This window comes from Oncorhynchus tshawytscha, linkage group LG16 (assembly GCF_018296145.1).
Source record: "Oncorhynchus tshawytscha isolate Ot180627B linkage group LG16, Otsh_v2.0, whole genome shotgun sequence".
NCBI classification, from domain to species: domain Eukaryota; kingdom Metazoa; phylum Chordata; class Actinopteri; order Salmoniformes; family Salmonidae; genus Oncorhynchus; species Oncorhynchus tshawytscha.
Window position 1 is genome coordinate 67,834,925 of NC_056444.1, and position 19,070 is coordinate 67,853,994.

The 19,070-nt window shown below is 44.2% G+C and overlaps 1 protein-coding gene across 8 annotated transcripts in view; it reads right to left on the reverse strand.

Annotated features, from left to right (window-relative positions):
* The window catches only part of LOC112216171 (rap1 GTPase-activating protein 1), a 103,169-nt gene that overhangs the window by 38,943 nt on the left and 45,156 nt on the right, over positions 1 to 19,070 (reverse strand). Inside the window, exon 1 of one of the 8 annotated variants that reach the window (XM_024375964.2) lies at positions 1,168 to 1,317. The exons of the other annotated variants lie outside the window; for them this stretch is intronic. The gene's annotated coding sequence lies outside the window, so the exon portion shown is untranslated. Of the gene's footprint in view, positions 1 to 1,167; positions 1,318 to 19,070 lie in introns of those variants that run through there. 8 annotated transcript variants of the gene reach the window in all.

The window sequence follows — 19,070 nt, forward strand, 5'->3', positions numbered from 1 at the left end:
AGGCTGTATGAGTCATAGATTACAGTATGTGTTTAAACATATACATGATGGTAAAGTCATCATCACATTTGCTGTGTCTGACTGTCTGACTGACTGACTGAGCTGAGCTGAGTGGTTGATATAGCAGCTCTCATCATCTTACTGAAAGAGAGACCCTCCTGATTGACAGTCTCTTGAGGAGATGAAGCTGAAACCAGTGTGTCTTTAGTGGAATTCAATGAGGCCATGCAGGCAGCTCCAGTCTGTCTCATGAGAGATCAAGACAGAACTTCAGCTGCCCAACGCAGCTAATTAGACCTGACACAAACACTGTGTATGGACGGAGCCGGAGTGCACACACACTTAGACACGCACATGCACGCACACTGTGGATGGACAGTGCTGGAGTACACACACACCCAGACACACACATGCACACACACACACTGTGGATGGACAGTGCTGGAGTACACACACACCAGCCAGCAGACTAACTCCCTAAGGAGGAGGTGGTCCTGGTGGTTGTGGGATGTATTTAATTTAGATGTGTAATTTAGAGAGAGAAGATCTGTCAGAAGTTCGGAAAGAGATTAGCGACTTGAGTGAGTGATTGCAAGTGTGCATAGTTCTAATATAGATGACTCATTCTTCCCCAATGACATGAATCAGGAGAGAGGAAACACACTGTACCATGCACCACACACCACACACAAACTGTCAGAGCACATAAATAACAACGATATCACATCAGAGCAGTAGGGGACCCTCTCTCTTCTCTCCTTACTAGGGCCATGACCATACCAGTATCATGAAACTCCTTAGTATCGTGGCAAGGAAACAAAACACAAAGCAGATTTCACCTAATTAGGAAAACAGCCCTAATGTTGGAAACAAACATCATTATGTTCTCATCCAGAGTCCCGCCCGCCTGCCCGCCTGCCCGCCTGCCTGCCTGCCTGCCTGCCTGCCTGCCTCTACGTAAAACTCCTGCATATCAGTTTGCAGGAAGCACAAAGCTGCCACAGCTTCACCCCCCCCCCACCACCACCATCACAACACAGATTACATAACAAATCCAACCTATATATAATGCTACAGAATAAAATCATAGGGTCATAAAGTAAAAGCCGTAGGTACTATCAGAACAAACATGATGAAACAGAAATAAGAGCAAAGTAAGTTACTCACTCTGTGTCAGCTGTGAGCAGTGTTGCTCCTGGGTAAATTTATCAGAGATCAGTTAAAAAGCAGATGGCTAGGACTCTCTCTCTCTCAACTCTCTGCCTCTGCCTGTCACACACCTGCTCTCTCGCACTCCCTTTCTCTTTATTTCCCTCTCTCAATGCTCTTAGCTCTCTTCTCCTTTCTCCCTCCCTCTCTGACACGGTGCCCCTCCCCGCCCATACTGGGACTGGGAGAAAGAAATAAAAGAGAGAGAGAAGGGAGAGAGTGAAGCCTGCCGCTCTGCTCTGAGTTTTCTAGAGGTTTGTTCTCTTCTCCTCTGAATACACCTCACCTTAATTAAACAACGTGCCTCACTAGCTAGGACCGGTTGCTCCGGCAACCAAATGAGATGAGTCTCCCCCGACAACGGGACAGACGCATGCAAAAACACAGACAAGCACACACACAGGCATCCACACACTCACATACCTAACCCCAACCAACAACACACCTACACCCACCCACCCACCCACACACACACTGAATAGTGTACTTCGTATATTGAGTGTGTGTTTCTATAGTTATTCTTCCAGTAAGAGAGAATACTAGAGGAGACATACTCTGCCTTGCAGTACCACAGTTTGGAGAGAGAGGCTACAAGCAGAAGAGCTTTTAATTACTAAAATGATCAGCTGTAATGCTCCGGGTGTCGTGGGTGCGGAGTCAAATGCAGGAGACAGAGAGTTCAATGCTGTGCGTCTTTTAATGGCACCAACGCACCACAGGGTGCTCACAAAAGTTACGTTCCCAAACACAGGGAATCAAAATGTACAATGGGAAAAACACGACCAGGCAAAAACACGTACCTCTACAACAGAGCCGAAGGTTACATAGAAATAATCCCGCACAACAACCAGGCGGGCCGGCTGTCTAATAAAGACAAACTAATTAAGCATACACAGGTGCTACCACTAAACATACAAGGAGGGGGAGGAAAAACAATCAGTGGCAGGTAATAGGTCGGTGACGACGACCGCCGAGCGCCACCCGCCCGGGAAGGGGAAACACCCTCGGTCGGACTCGTGACATCAGCGATTGCACTCCTGCAATAAAAAGGAAAGCTTATATTTAGTCTATTACTGGAACATGTTGAATGTCACTTTCTTTTGAAGTCCTTCCGTTCCCACCAGTCCTAATGTCCCTGGCGTGTTTGTTTGTCCCCTCAGGTACGTAGGAACACTAATGCACTGTCTGACCTGTCTGCCAGTGAGTGCACTGACCTTTCTATTCTTCCCATAGTTTGAGTCAAGGACCAAGAGGACCTGCTTTCACTAAATCGTGTGCCTTGAAGCACAGTCATGCAGGAGTAGGATTCATCCTACTAGTAGTGTTTGGTATGCTAGGAGAGATAAAGGATTATAGTCTTTAAAATTGTGTATTGTAGTAATCATTACAAAAAGTAATCCTCACAGTTTTACTTCCCAATGCCAGAATAAAAGTGAACAAAAGATTTACTGTCCATTCAGCATGAACAGCTCAATGCCCAGCTTATTCAATTGGAGTTGGGAGGACTCTCGCTGTTTCTCTCTTTCCCTCGCCTCTCTTATTCTCTGACCGCTAACCTCACCTACTGTACCAACATGGTCTCTACATCATTCAAGGCCTTCACACTCTGATGGAAGATCACAAGGTGCCATCATAATATTCCCCAGCATTGCATTCTGGGATGACGCAAGTTATGTTTGGAGCGAGTTGTTCAACTCGTCTGTGAGCTATTTTATCCTAAGTTATAGGCTATTTTATATTTTACTTACTTGAGTGTATCGACCGACGGCCTGTACAGGTCCGAACTGATGCACTTGTTTTTTTATTTGTTTTTGTAGCCTATTTGAGCTATTCATGGAACACACCACCTTACTGGACTTTAAGCTATAGGGCTGCTAACTGTGGCTAGACTGCTTTGTTCTTTAGCATTATGGCTACCGACGGCTATCCAATGGATATCAATGGCCAACCATTGAGTGTCTAATGCTACCAATGTGAGATGTTCACTAACCAGAAGGACAGACAGGGGTGTCTGGAAAATGTGCCTTTGGTGTGACCGGATGATGGATGATAACGGGCGAGCTGCAGAGGGTCATTCCCCAGCTAACCTGAACAATAAGGAGACTCTCATAGGTGAGTTCACCAATGTAGCTGTAGCCCAGGCTAAACATATCTCATCGCTGAACATCTCTCTAGCCCAAGGTGGTGGAGAGTTGGTCAAAGTCAACCTGGCCCACTTCTCAGAACAGGTGGCTCAATTGACTCCACTTCACCACAAATACTCGGCAGAGGTGGTTAGGTGAAAGGGCCCGAGGGAGCCTTTTCTGCCTTGGAGGAGTCGCTCCGCCTGGTGAAAGGTTTTGCACCGCTGGAACGGGACTGTCAGGCCCCAGGACTCTGCTCTGGTCCTGGAGACCCTGATGCCAGGCAGGTAATCGCCAACATCAAACAACAGGGCGACAACATCCCTCTTAGGGCTGACCCTGTTTATTTGACTGGTCGATTGATTGGTCAATACAACCGAGATTGTTTTAGTCAAACTGTTGCAAAAAAAAGTGGACTATTCATTGAGGATTCCATGGTCCAAGAAGAAGGTGAGTGTGGCTAAGATGCACAAAGGCACATCTCTTTCCTGCCATTTCGTTCGCATTCATTGTTTCATAACTTCATTGTGTGAATTGTTTGCCCTTTGATTGTTAGTGTCTATCAATTCCACATGACATATGGCACCAGTAATGGCCAACGTTTACGGTTAATTCCCATCATTTCTAATCTACAATGCTCGTTTGGTTACAGAAATTTCTCTTAATGCATTCAATATATTATTATTACAGTTGTTTACCGTCATTGTCAGAGTGGACACATGGTTTGCAGAGCTCACAACCTATGCTACACTTGTGAGAAACACATTTTGGATCATTTCATTCAATTTACGCGTATTATCAATTTATTAATGGTCTTTTGTTTGGGTCACACCTGTCAATGTTGGGTAAGGACACGCGTCTGATTACGCATAAAAAAACAGGCCTAGGCTACCTGGCCTGCATGCTAATGTAGGCCTATAAATATGTCCATTTGGGGATGCCTAAAAGTATTTATGATTGTCTAAACAAAGTCATTTTTTCTTCACCTCAAACAGCAAGTAAACAAAGCGTGTTTATAGAATCCATTGAGAATGACAATAGTTCCTCAATGTATTTCTACCACTCGGCATCAAAGGGAAAACTGTCATAAAATACCTGATTACTTCTTATCCCTTACACAAGGGACACAAGGGACAGCATACAGCTGTGTCTGTCCTGAGCTCACTGGTGTGGGAAACTGAGGGCCCACAATATTTGATGCATCATTTCATTTAGAAACAATTTCAATTAACCACATGACAATGATTTTGAGATACAGACTATTGTAAAATAAATTCAATTATTCTACGAACATGTGCATATGAAAATCATAATTGGCATGCAATTGTAAAATAAATTGGCACTCCAAATGGAAAAAGGTTGCCGACCCCTGGTGTAGCCTATTACCGCCAACTTCAGGAGCATAACGGCAGAATCTGCAAAGGTCAGCAGCAGCGAGAGGAGGAGGGTTGGGAACAGAACGAGCAGAACGAGTAATATGGCTGGTGTCATTGTCATGCTGGAGGGTCATCGGGAATCTGACCATCACTCCTGGTGAGACAAAACCGCGACTCGTCAGTGAAGAGCACTTTTTGCCAATCCTGTCTGGTCCAGCGACGGTGGGTTTGTGCCCATAGGCAACGTTGTTGGCGGTGATGTCTGGTGAGGACCTGCCTTACAACAGGCCTACAAGCCCACAGTCTAGCCTCTCTCAGCCTATTGCGGACAGTCTGAGCACTGATGGAGGGATTGTGCGTTCCTGGTGTAACTCGGGCAGTTGTTGCCATCTTGTACCTGTCCCGCAGGTGTGATGTTCGGATATACCGATCCTGTGCAGGTGTTGTTACACGTGGTCTGCCACTGCGAGGGCGATCAGCTGTCCGTCCTGTCTCCCTGTAGCGCTGTCTTAGGCGTCTCACAGTACGGACATAGCAATTTATTGCCCTGGCCACATCTGCAGTCGTCATGCCTTCTTGCAGCATGCCTAAGGCACGTTCACGCAGATGAGCAGGGACCCTGGGCATCTTTCTTTTGGTGTTTTTCAGAGTCAGTAGAAATGCTTCTTTAGTGTCCTAAGTTTTCATAACCTTACTTTACTTGCCTACCTGTAAGCTGTTAGTGTCTTAACGACTGTTCCACAGATGCATGTTTATTCATTGTTTATGGATCATTGAACAAGCATGGGAAACAGTGTTTAAACCCTTTATAAGTTGTGAAATTATGATTTTTACCAATTATCTTTGAAAGACAGGGTCCTGAAAAAGGGACGTTTCTTTTTTTTGCTGAGCATCAGAAACGCTCAGTACATATACAGTACCAGTCAAAAGTTTGGACACACCTACTCATTCAAGGGTTTTTCTTTCTACACTGTAGAATAATAGTGAAGACATCAAAACTATGAAATAACACATATGGAATTATGTCGTAACCAAAAAAGGGTTAAACAAATCCAAAATATATTTTAGATTTCAGAATCTTCAAAGTATTCACCCTTTGAAGGAGTTCCCACATATGCTGAGAACTGCTTTTCATTCACTCTGTGGTCCAACTCATCCCAAACCATCTCAATTGGGTTGAGGTTGGGTGATTGTGGAGGCCAGGTCATCTGATGCAGCACTCCATCACTCTCATTCTTGGTCAAATAGCCCTTACACAGCCTGGAGGTGTGTTGGGTCATTGTCCTCTTGAAAAACAAATGATAGTCCCACTAAGTGCAACCAGATGGGTCTTTTACTTTTACTTCACTACATTAATGTAAAAAGAATGTACTTTTACTGCATACATTTTCCCTGACAGCCAAAAGTACTTTGTTACATTTTGAATGCTTAGCAGGGCAGGAAAATGATCCAATACACACTTATCAAGAGAACATCCCTGGTCATCCCTACTCCCTCTGATCCAGACGACTCACTAAACACAAATGCTTTATTTGTAAATGATGTCTGAGTGTTGGAGTGTTCCTCTGGCTGCCCATAAAAAGAAAAATACATGAAAAAAAGAAAATGGTGCTGTCGGATTTTGCTTAATATAAATAATTAGAATTTTACGTTTACTTTTGATACTTCAGAATATTTTAGCAATTACATTTACTTTTGATACTTAAGTATACTTGGGTGACTTGAGTCAATTTCTATTAAGGTATATTTACTTTTACTAAAGTATGACAATTGGGTACTTTTTCTAACACTTTGATTGTGAAAATTAATTTTATTGTAATTCTGGCTTCTCAAACCAACACGTATATTTTTATTATTACTGAGACTTGGTTAAAAAGTCTGTGCCAGACTGCTCTTCCTTCATGTCTTCCTTCCAGCAGTAGCAGCCAGCCATTCTGGGCTTTAGGCAAAGTAGCACTGCACTGGCAGGCTCCCCACAGCCAGATTGAGTCATCCTCTGGAATATGTACACAGTTGACTGAACACCAACAACAAGATACCTGATCCTGAACCCAAATTCATTGTATGGGGAAGTATAGATGAATATTGACAGACTGTATGTAAAAATGTGCCACATTGCAGGTTTGTCAATTTATGAGCTGTGGGAAAAAGATGAAGGAACCACTATGTTAACTTCTGGCTTTCCGTGTCTCATTTGCTGGTGTGTCAGAGAGAGGCAGGAGAAGTGTATTGCGTGGATGGATGGATCTGTGAGATCTGTCTCTGGGTGGCTGGCTGCGTGTGACCAGCCTGCCCGGTCTGGCCCGGGGTTTACAACCCCATCACAGACACATCACACACGGGATCTGAGGTATGGAAAACATGCCAACAAATCAGACCTCAGGATTACAGAACTGACGGGCTGCTCAATGCTCAATCTCTCTCAGCTGCTCTTTTCTCATTGAGAGCTTACATGTGATGAGAAATATCCGTAACAGCAGATACTGTATTTCTCACAGGAAAAACTGGATACATTTTACCACTTCAAGCTTTGATAAAACTGAAGGAATGAGCAGGTCAGCTGCTCTCTACATCTTCCAGTATGATCAATGTGATCTATCACAGTTGTAAGATTAACTACTAGTGTTCATATTGCTCTGCCTAGGATAACAGATGGTCTATTCATGTTGATTAGGGGTTTGAGTGGTGTGATAGCCTGTCCTCCCTCCCTCTGTCACTACATCCCCCCCATCCCTCCCTCAGGCCAGATGACCCTGCTGTGAAGGGGCCAGGGAGGTGAGGAGAGGAGGAGAGAACATATGGGACATTATGTACAGTATGTATGAATGTTGTGTATTAAAGGTCAATGAGAGAAGGAGGGATTGAACATCCCAGCCCAGGCAGGGTAACACCCTCCAGCATCACCTCAGGAGAAATTGGACCAACGAATGGCCGGCCCACACTACACTATTTGGTCCAGCATCACTGTAGATTATCTCTAATTCTTTATTCCCTCCCCGGTTCAACAAGCATTTCAATCAAACACCAACAACCCCCCAAAAAAACACTGATATTTAAAGATAAGGAGGAAGTCTGCTACAAACATTGTAAATGTATGTAGCAGATGTTCTGCATGTCCTCCATGGTCCCCATGTTCCCCCATTCCTCTAATACATTAGCATCATGACAATGAGGAGCTCAGATGTTTTCAGTCAGCCTCTGGCTTAATCTGTTCTAAATAGGTCACATGACAACATCACCTGCTGCCCTGCTCTGCTTTGGTCCGGTCTGCTCTGGTCTGGTCTGGCTGCCACCAGTTACTCCTGTACTACCCTGTCCTTCCTTTTCCTCTAACAGCCACAGACAGGAGTAGTCCATATGTGTTGTGGACTGAGATCCACCTGCTCCCTTCAGGGGCCCTTGAAATCTTCACCCCCACCCCAGCCCCCAGGCGGTGTGATAGAGCTGTCCGGAATGGGTACAATTTCAGAGGGATGGGAGCTGAGGTGATGCATCACTGTCTCCTCTTTGTGTGTGTGTGTGTGTGTGTGTGTGTGTGTGTGTGTGTGTGTGTGTGTCTGTGTGTGTGTGTGTGTGTGTTTCCAAAGATGATGCGCACGCACATTTATGAGATGAGTTTCTTTTATCGTAAACATTTCAATTCAAGTACTCATCATGCGTGCAATAGTATTCGTCTCTCCGTGTGTTTTTTCTGCACGGAGCCAGACATCATGTGTCACAGGCATCACACATGCTAGCATGCTATGTCCTATCCCATCCGCTCAGAGCAATATGACACACAGGTCACCTGTAGGCAGATATGATGAATTGCATATCCTACTAAAAGTGCATCATTCTCAACATTCTCCTCTGGCAGCATAGTGCGTTTTAAGACCATAATGTCCCCTTCCAAATGAAACTACTTCTAGCCTTAAGAGACAGCAGATCTTGCTAATATTGGACCGCAATCAAAAGGCAGATTAGTCTGATAGAGAGTCATTCTTAATTGGTTCCTCAACAAAAGCCATTTGGGAAGGTCCATTTGGCCTGTCATTTAACGATAAGGAAACAGTTCTCTTAGTTGTTCCTTATCAAGAGTTAAAGTGTTTGGCTGCGAGGGCAAACATAGCACAGTCTGGGAAAGCTTGAAGCATGACTCTTGTTCTTTCAAATATATACAAATGGGGCCACTTGTAAGTCATGAAACAATGACAATCTGTTGGCAGACAAAATACAAACTATTGCTCTTTCAAAATGTTAGCTCTTTCGATATGTTGAATGACTAAGTAAAGTGTTCCATTTGTGAGCAAAGTGTTGTGTGAGACCAGCATCCTACATGCACCTTATTTACCTTTGCCTCCCGCTGACAGTTGCCTGTATCATTAGTATGCATTAAAAAGAGCAGGTGATTCTCAATAAACCATATCCTCTCTCTTGCAGCTTTAGATTCCCAATCCCCAATGTTTTCACTGCAGCTGCCTCCCTCCCTCCTTGCCTGCCCAGATATTCCTGGAAAATAACACCCTAGGTAAATCACCATGATGCCTTTTAAACAATAGTGGGAAACAAAAACAATCACTTGTATCTCTCTGTTGTGATGTATTATTCTGCTAGGAAACTTGGATCCTCCCTCGTTATCACTGAGTGCTGTCTGTCAGTCTGTCAATCAGATAACAATAACAAAATAGGAAGAGAAAATCCCTACTTTGGAATACTTTTTAGCCAGTAGTTCTGAGAGTAGCACCCACGAGACAAAGTGATCCCAGTAAATTGCGTACTACTTCACATATGGGCAGATGTAACCGATGTGAAATGGCTAGCTAGTTTGCGGGGTACGCGCTAATAGCGTTTCAATCAGTTACTCGCTCTGAGACCTTGAAGTAGTTGTTTCCCTTGCTCTGCAAGGGCCGTGGCTTTTGTGGCGCGATGGGTAACGATGCTTCGAGGGTGGCTGTTGTGGATGTGTGCAGAGGGTCCCTGGTTCGAGCCCAGGTAGGGGTGAGGAGAGGGACGGAAGCTAAATTGTTACACAGACATGTGCATCACGTCTTGCGCTCTCTGCTGTGTCCACTGAGCTGTTCTGCCCGCCCTGCAATGTATGGCAGTAATTCTGCTTATAGATTATGCATGTATGAACTACACACTGACACAACCAGCCCAAAGTGGGAGGTTTAAAAAATATTTTCTTAGTCGCCAAAGTACTGGAGCATGTCTTTAAAGCTCAAACATTTATTTACTCTTGAGGTGCTTAACTGTTGCACCCTCTATAACCAACAGGAAGTAGAGTGTAAAATGTACTGGAATCATCTAACCTCAGCTCAGTGACTGGCCTCTGTTGGCTTAAAACACAAATTCTCCTGTATCTAGCCTTCCCACAAAGGACATCCTATTGTATGCTGTTTAACAATCCACACACATCACAGATGGTTCATCCTTAAAGGACCTTAATGTGGAAGGCCAACTTACCTAACTTCGTTGTTCAAGTATAAAAAAACATGAAATACCAGACCTGCTCACAGGGTTGGTTAACTCTTGAAGTTCCTTGGGCCTCCACCGAATTAGGTAAATCCACCTTCAGTTTTAAATCTCCTCATTTTTGGAACCAACTGTAAAATACACTGCAGTTGGACGCTCTGATGCAGCTTGGGCAATTACACACATTGATTGGGGAACCATTTGCTGAGGAATGTGTCTGTTTCTCTTGATTGCTTGTTGTACTGTATTATATCTTACTTAATAATCTCATTTAGATTTGATTTGTCTATGAATTGTATGTGCAGGGCTCCCTTGTGAAAGAGACCCAGGTCTCAATGGTGACTCACTGTTAAAATAAAGGTAACAATATCATAGAGGAAATGTGTACATGTTCAAAGATGTTAACACACGGGATAATAATATTAAAAGGGCAATCTGCAGTTGTTACAGACATTTTTTACTTATAAATTAATGATATGCACCCATTGATTCTTGAACAATATAACTTAGAAATGCTTCATGAGCTTAGTCCAACTGTCGTACCCCATCATAACCCCAAATATACATTTGTTTTACTCCAAATAAAGGACATTTAAACAAACACTATGTAGCCTCACAATTCAATGCATGGTTAAAAGTATAATTTCTCCAGCCCCATCCCGTAGCTTCTTCCTGAAACAGAGGTAGGAATACCTTTCTTATTGTTTCAACTGTTGATTGCCGCTTTAAGTGGAAAATAAAACTAAACTACCCAAAAGGCTTCCAAATGACTTATTCTAATGTGGCAAATTCAAACTCGAAATCAACGTTTTCTGTCAAGATTACCACACCTGGTGTCTTGACCTCTGAATGTTCGTTTAAGAAAATCCAACTGACATTTATTTACTCTTGAGGTGCTTAACTGTTGCACCCTCTATAACCACTGGGATTATTATTTGACCCTGCTGGTCATCTATGAACTTTTGAACGTATTGAAGAACAATCTGGCCTTAATGACCATGTACTCTTATAATCTCCACCGGCACAGCCAGAAGAGGACTGGCAACCCCTCAGAGCCTGGTTCCTCTCTAGGTTTCTTTCTAGGTCCTTGCCTTTCTAGGGAGTTTTTCCTAGCCACCGTGCTTCTACATCTGCATTGCTTGCTCTTTGGGGTTTTAGGCTGGGTTTCTGTATGAGCACTTTGTGACATCTTTGATTGACTGTATTTGAACTGGTGTGTCTGTGAGAAGTTAGAACCAGGGGGTTAGCTTGTTTCTCTCTTGCTATATTTAGTCAGACAGGACAGACAGCAGGCTGAAGGAGACACAGATAGAAGGTCTTGGCTGATTGGGTATGACAGTGTTCCCCCCCCCTGTCCCCCTCTCTCTGCCAGCCAGACAACTCAGCTAGCTACATGCACAGAGGAGTGTGCACATGCAAGTTGACATCTTAATTTGAACCAGTTTGCCACAACAGGAGAATGTGAATTATTATGGCAATATTTGTAGTGGTTAATACATTGTGGTGAATAATACAAGGGAAAAGGCCAAACTTGAAAAAGTGGAAGCCTTTTTAAACCTCAAATACACAAAACATTTTAAAAGTCTTGCACTGCAGGAAAGTTCTCCTGCAAGAGGGTGACCAAATTAAGTTCCTACATCTGTAAGCCTGGGTTACATACTCAGTGACTGCTGGGCCTCTTCCCTGGTCCTGGAGAGTACACAAATAGAGGAGCGTGCACAATGACATCTCTAACCTCAGTTTACCCTAAACAGAGGGAGGGTTCAGCAGTGGGTGTTCACAGAACATAATGACAAAATCAATTTCCTGAATGCAAATCTTTTAGACTTTCAAGCTAGAGGCTGAATCCATTGGGTAGGGTACACTTGGCCACTAGAGGGCATACAACCACAGGCAAAGTCACAGCATACACCACCCATACAACACCCTTTTCTAAACCACCGTGCCTGAAGTGTAATATTGTGAAATATGCCTCAACAAATTAGCAGTTTCTGCTCATTTAGACATACATTGAAACAGATCATTTGACAACGGGCATGACATTTTGTTCCCCTGTAAAACTGATTCCAAGAATCAGTATCCATCCTTGAGAGAGGGGTTGTGGTTGTGTAAACCTTGGGCCCTGCGGCCTGTGTTGATAGTGAGTGTATCTGCAGGAGTAGCCTGCCTGTGTGAGGTCTCTCTGGGGGGAGCTGGGGCATGGATGGCCCTGATTGAGGCTCAGGGTCCAGCACATGAGGAGTTAGTCTAATGGATGGAGTCACAGTGGAGAGGAAGTTACACAATGTCAGGCTGGCTGGCACATTAATCTCCTAGCTCTATGGACGGAGGAGGGGATTATGGTCTAGGAGGGAGGGTGAGGGAGGTAGGGGGAGAAGCTTCTTACACAACACCTACACCTCAGGCACTCCACTCTCCATCTTCCTCCCTTCATTATCTATCTTCATCCCTTCATCATCCATATTCATCCCTTCATCCTCCATCTTCATCCCTTCATCCTCCTCCCTTCATCCTCCATCTTCCATCTTCCTCCCTTCATCCTCCATCTTCCTCCCTTCATCATCCTCCCATTATCCTCCATCTTCCTCCCTTATCTTCCTCCATCTTCCTCCCTTCATCCTCCAGTTTCCTCCCTTCATCCTCCAGTTTCCTCCCTTCATCCTCCCTTCAGCCTCTATCTTCCTCCATTTCCATTGCTCCATTTCCATTCCTCCTTTATCTTCCTCCCTATCTTCCTCCTTTCATCCTCTTTCTCCCTTCATCCTCTGTCTTCCATCTTTCTCCCCTGTCAGCTTACCAACCAACATGGGATTCCAACCAATTACTGCTATCCCTTTCAGAGGCTTTTAGAGAGACGGCCACAGGTTAAATGGGGGTCCAGCTGTTTCTGTGACACAAGTGCTCACTCTAAGACCTTGTCTGACAACAAGTAAAAATGTGGATGACCATGATAAAATCTTGTGAGTTATTCACATGTGTTTCCCAGAGGATTATTCAAATCCGGCAGTAGCAGCAGGAATGATAAAGGGAGATGAAAGCATGTACAGTAGATCGTTCACAGACTGGCTCTGTCCTGGCTCTGTCCTTTGCAGTACATGACATGACATTGAGCAAACACAGAGGGCTGAATCCTGGTTCCACAGTAAATGCTAATGAGCCCATACAGCATGAGGGGAGCTAATCACTCTCAAACTGTCTTTACTGCACAGCTCAGTGTTAATGCTAATGTCTCAGGTAGGTACAGGCACTAACCTAAATAACTCAAAGGGAAGACCAATAGGGAGAAACAGACTGGTCACAGAGGAGATTGCAAATCAACAAAAGTGCCATTTATCCCAAATATCTGTTGTAGGAAGTAAGCCATCTACCTGAGAAATAAAAACTGGCACCATTATGAAGAAGTAGAGAAAATCACTCTAGCATTTTAGTAGCATCTGCTTCTAATCAAATTCTAATTTGCTGATATGGTTTGCCAATGGGCCAATCAAAGGTCTGAACACAAGGTTATCTGCACTTGGTAAATTCTAATCTGGCGTCTTCAGGCTTATCCCAAGTGAAGTGGGTCAACAAATACCCTTATCAATATGTGATTATGCACAGAAAATGCCCTTGCTATTTCTACATGCAAAACAATGGAAGAATTCCTTTCTATCGAACAAACGAAAGGTAAACTCACCAGAATCTTTTTGGCCTTCCAATTCGGAAAGGTGAGCAAGGCATGTTGGTGTCTTGTACTTTTATTGTCCTTGTTTAGAGGGTAATAGAGAAGCACTAGGCTTCTCTATAATACCTTGTACTGTGTGATGTTTCTTGCAACAAGACCTCTATGTGGGCCTACAAAACAAACAGAACTTTCTGGAAGCCCTCTGTCCAAGCCTGAAATGTAAATGCAGCCAGACGATCCCCTTGGCTTTGTTAGCAATTAGGGTTTTTTTCCACATTGGAGAGATGTTGAGAAAGGACTTTGAGGATAGCTGATACCATATACAGCCTGTGTCATTCAACTTTCAACTATGCTCTGCCCAGTTGGCCATGCTTTTTTGTTCCAAGCGTTGAGCCGGTCTACCAAGGAATACTTCAGCCCAGAGAAAGAGGTTGCGCAGACCAACGCAAGGCTCCTATTGACCACCAAATTACATTCAGATAATAAGTATTACAACAGAAACTTAAAATAACACTGTATTCCCGAATTGTCTGACTCCATCCTTGCATTACGTGCTCTGCAGTGTCATGAAGTACAGGTCCCACTCCCCTCTCCTCCTGTGTTCCAGGTAGTGTTGAGTAATGCAGGCCTGGCTCAACCAGGCAGAGAATGGAGGGTCCTGAGGTCGTACTCTCACAGGGAAAAGGCAGAGAGGCACTATCCCGGTGCGGTCACCTAGAAAGACAGGGTTGGAGGTCGGGCTGACATCCAGGACATCCAGTGCTACCTTTCAACCTTCAGGACAGCCAGGGAGACGTGTTCTCCATCTGCTCCTGTCTGTGTGTCTGCAGTGCTGGTGCCAGGTCCACTCCGCATCACAACAGAGCCTCAGCCTCACCTTGCCTGCGCATCAGCACCACCCTATGCTGCCAACACTGCAGAACAGTTAGGGAGTGCCTGCCTGCAGTTACTGTGGCAACGGGACCTGGGAGGGGGACTGCAGGCAGGGAGAGCGATTGGGCGGGACAGTGTCCCATGCTCGTCGTCTCTCTCAGTGGCTCATTTATCTTGCTTACTCTGTTGCCTCTTAAGTGATACTGTTCAAGTTCGTATCATATTACTAGTGTCTCACTAATGTCTCACAAACTGAATGCCCTGTAGAGAGCCAAAAGCCTTACTTTTCATTCACCTGTATGTACACTACAAGACCAAAAGTATGTGGACACCTGCTCGTCGAACATCTCATTCCAAAATCATGGGCATTAATTAGGAGTTGGTCCACCATTTGCTGTTATAACAGCCTCCTGTCTACTGGGAAGGCTTTCCACTAGATGTTGGAATATTGCTGAAGAGACTTACTTCCATTTAGCACAAGAGCATGAGTGAGATTGGGTGATTAGGCCTGGCTCGCAGTCGGCATTCCAATTCATCCCAAAGATGTTTGATGGGGTTGAGGTCAGGGCTCTGTGCAGGCCAGTCAAGTTCTTCCACACCGATCTCGACAAACCATTTATTTATGGATCACGCTTTATGCAAGGGAGCATTGTCATGCTGAAACAGGAAAGGGCCATCCCTAAACTGTTGCCACAAAGTTGGAAGCACAGAATCATCTAGAATGTCATTATATGATGTAGAGTTAATATTTCCCTTCATTGGAACTAAGTGGCCTAGCTCGAACCATGAAAAACAGCCCCAGACCATTATTCCTCCTCCACCAAACTTTACAGTTGGCACTATATATTGGGGCAGGTAGCATTCTCCTGGCATCCACCAAACCCAGATAAATCAATCGGACTCCCAGATGATGATGCGTGATTCGTCACTCCAGAGAACGCGTTTCCACTGCTCGAGAGTCCAATGGCGGCGAGCTTTATACCACTCCAACTGACGCTTGGCATTGCGCATGATGATCTTAGGCTTGTGTGCGGCTACTTGGCTATGGAAACCCATTTCATGAAGCTTCCGACGAACAGTTATTGTGCTGATGTTGCTTCCAGAGGCAGTTTGGAACTCGGTAGTGAGTGTTGCAACTGAGGACAGGCGATTTTTACGCGCTGTGCGCTTCAGCACTCGGCGGTCCCATTCTGTGAGTTTGTGTGGCCTACCACTCCACGGCTGAGCCGTTGTTGCTCCTAGATGATTCCACTTCACAATAACAGCACTTACAGTTAACCGGGGCAGCTCTAGCAGAGCAGATATTTGATGAACTGACTTGTTGGAAAGGTGGCATCCTATGATGGTGCCATGTTGAAGTCACTGAGCGCTTCAGTAAGGCCATTTTACTGCTAATGTTTGTCTATGATGATTACATGTCTGTGTGCTCCATTTTATATACCTGTCAGCAGTGGGTGTGGCTAAAATAGCCTAATTCACTCATTTGAAGGGGTGTCCATATACTTTTGTATATATAGTGTATCTCTCAAAATACTGCAACTTATGGACAATGTGGTCCTCTGTAGCTCAGTTGGCAGAGCATGACACTTGCAATGCCAGGATAGTGTGTTTGATTCCTGGGACCACACAAATGTATACATGTATGCCTGTAAGTCGCTTTGAAGAAAAGCATCTGCTAAATGGCAAACAGTGTATTCAGAAAGTATTCCAGACCCCTTGACTTTTTCCACATTTTGTTACATTACAGCCTTATTCTAAAATTGATTAATCAATCTACACACAATACCCTATAACGACAAAACAAAAACAGGTTTTTAGAAATGTTGGCAAATGTAAAAAATAATAATAATAATAATAATTAAATTGACATTTCCATAAGTATTCAGACCCTTGACTCATTACTTTGTTGAAGCACCTTTGGCAGCGATTATAGCCTTCAGTCTTCTTGGGTATGTAACGGCTTTCTTTAGGTGAAGTAGAGGCGGACCAAAACGCAGCGTGATGGTAATTCATGTTTTTTAATAAAGACACTATACATGAATAAACTAACAAAAACAATAAACGTGGAAAACCAAAAACAGCCCTATCTGGTGCAAAACACAGAGACAGGAACAATCACCCACAAACACACAGTGAAACCCAGGCTACCTAAATATGGTTCCCAATCAGAGACAATGACTAACACCTGCCTCTGATTGAGAACCATATCAGGCCAGACATAGAAATAGAGACATCCAACATAGAATGCCCACTCAGATCACACCCTGACCAACCAAAACATAGAAACATACAAAGCAAACTATGGTCAGGGTGTGACAGGGTAACACGCTAAAAGCTTGGCACTTTCTCCCATTCTTCAAATCAAATCAAATGTTATTAGTCACATGCACCGAATACAACAGTGCAGACCTTACAGCGAAATGCTTACTTACAAGCCCCCAACCAACAATACAGGTTAAAAAAAATACAGATAAGAATAAGAAATAATAGTAACAAGTAATTAAAGAGCAACAGTAAAATAACAATAGCCAGACTATATACAGAGGGGTACCGATACAGAGTCAATGTGCGGGGGCACCGTTTAGCTGAGGTAATATGTAAACTCAGCAAAAAAAGAAACGTCCTCTCACTGTCAACTGCATTTATTTTCAGCAAACTTAATGTGTAAATATTTGTATGAACATAACAAGATTCAACAACAGACATAAACTGAAACAAGTTCCACAGACATGCGACTAACAGAAATTGAATAATGTCAAAAGTAACAGTCAGTATCTGGTGTGACCACCAGCTGCATTAAGTACTGCAGTGCATCTCCTCCTCATGGACTGCATCAGATTTGCCAGTTCTTGCTGTGAGATGTTACCCCACTCTTCCACCAAGGCACTTGCAAGTTCCCAGACATTTCTGGGAGGAATGGCCCTAGCCCTCACCCTCTGATCCATCAGGTCCCAGACGTGCTCAATGGGATTGAGATCCGGGCTCTTCACTGGCCATGGCAGAACACTGACATTCCTGTCTTGCAGGCAATCACACACAGAACGAGCAGTATGGCTGGTGGCATTGTCATCCTGGAGGGTCATGTCAGGATGAGCCTGCAGGAAGGGTAACACATGAGGGAGGAGGATGTCTTCCCTGTAATGCACAGTGTTGAGATTGCCTGCAATGACAACAAGCTCAGTCCGACGATGCTGTGACACACCGCCCCAGACCATGACAGACCCTCCACCTCCAAATCAATCCCGCTCCAGAGTATAGGCCTCGGTGTAACGGTGTAACGCTCATTCCTTCGCCGATAAACGTGAATCCGACCATCACTCCTGGTGAAACAAAACCTTGACTCGTCAGTGAAGAGCACTTTTTGCCAGTCCTGTCTGGTCCAGCATCGGTGGGTTTGTGCCCATAGGCGACGATGTTGCCGGTGATGTCTGGTGAGGACCTGCCTTTACAACAGGCCTACAAGCCCTCAGTCCAGCCTCTCTCAGCCTACTGTGGACAGTCTGAGCACTGATGAAGGGATTGTGCGTTCCTGGTGTAACTTGGGCAGTTGTTGTTGCCATCATGTACCTGTCCCGCAGGTGTGATGTTCGGACATACCGATCCTGTGCAGGTCAGCTGTCCGTCCTGTCTCCCTGTAGCGCTGTCTTAGGCGTCTCACAGTATGGACATTGCAATTTATTGCCCTGGTCACATCTGCAGTCCTCGTGCCTCCTTGCAGCATGCCTAGGGCACGTTCACGCAGATGAGCAAGGCCCCTGGGCATCTTTCTTTTTGTGTTTTTCAGAGTCAGTAGAAAGGCCTCTTTAGTGTCCTATGTTTTGGGCCCTTTCAGAACAGGTGTATATATACTGAGACAATGTGACAGATCATGTGAAACTTAGATTGCACACAGGTGGAATTTATTTAACTAATTATGTGATATCTGAAGGTAATTTGTTGCACCAGCTCTTATTTAGGGGCTTCACTTTCTGTTTAAAAAAAAAAAAAAGTTTTAACAAGTTATTTTTTTCATTTCACTACACCAATTTTGACTATTTTGCGTATGTCCATTACATGAAATCCAAATAAAAATCTATTTAAATTACAGGTTGTAATGCAACCAAATAGGTAAAACGTAGAGGGGGATGAATACTTTTGTAAGGCACTGTAGACAGGTGTGAGCCTTTCCAAATCATGTCCAATCAATTGAATTTACTACAGGTGGACTCCAATGAAGTTGTAGAAACATCTCCAGGATGATCAATGGAAACAGAATGGATCTGAGCCTCGTAGCTCATGAATTTCGAGTCTCATAGCAAATGGTGTGAATGGTTATATAAATACGGTATTTCTGTATCTTTTTAAAACTTGTTTTAATTTTGTCATTATGGG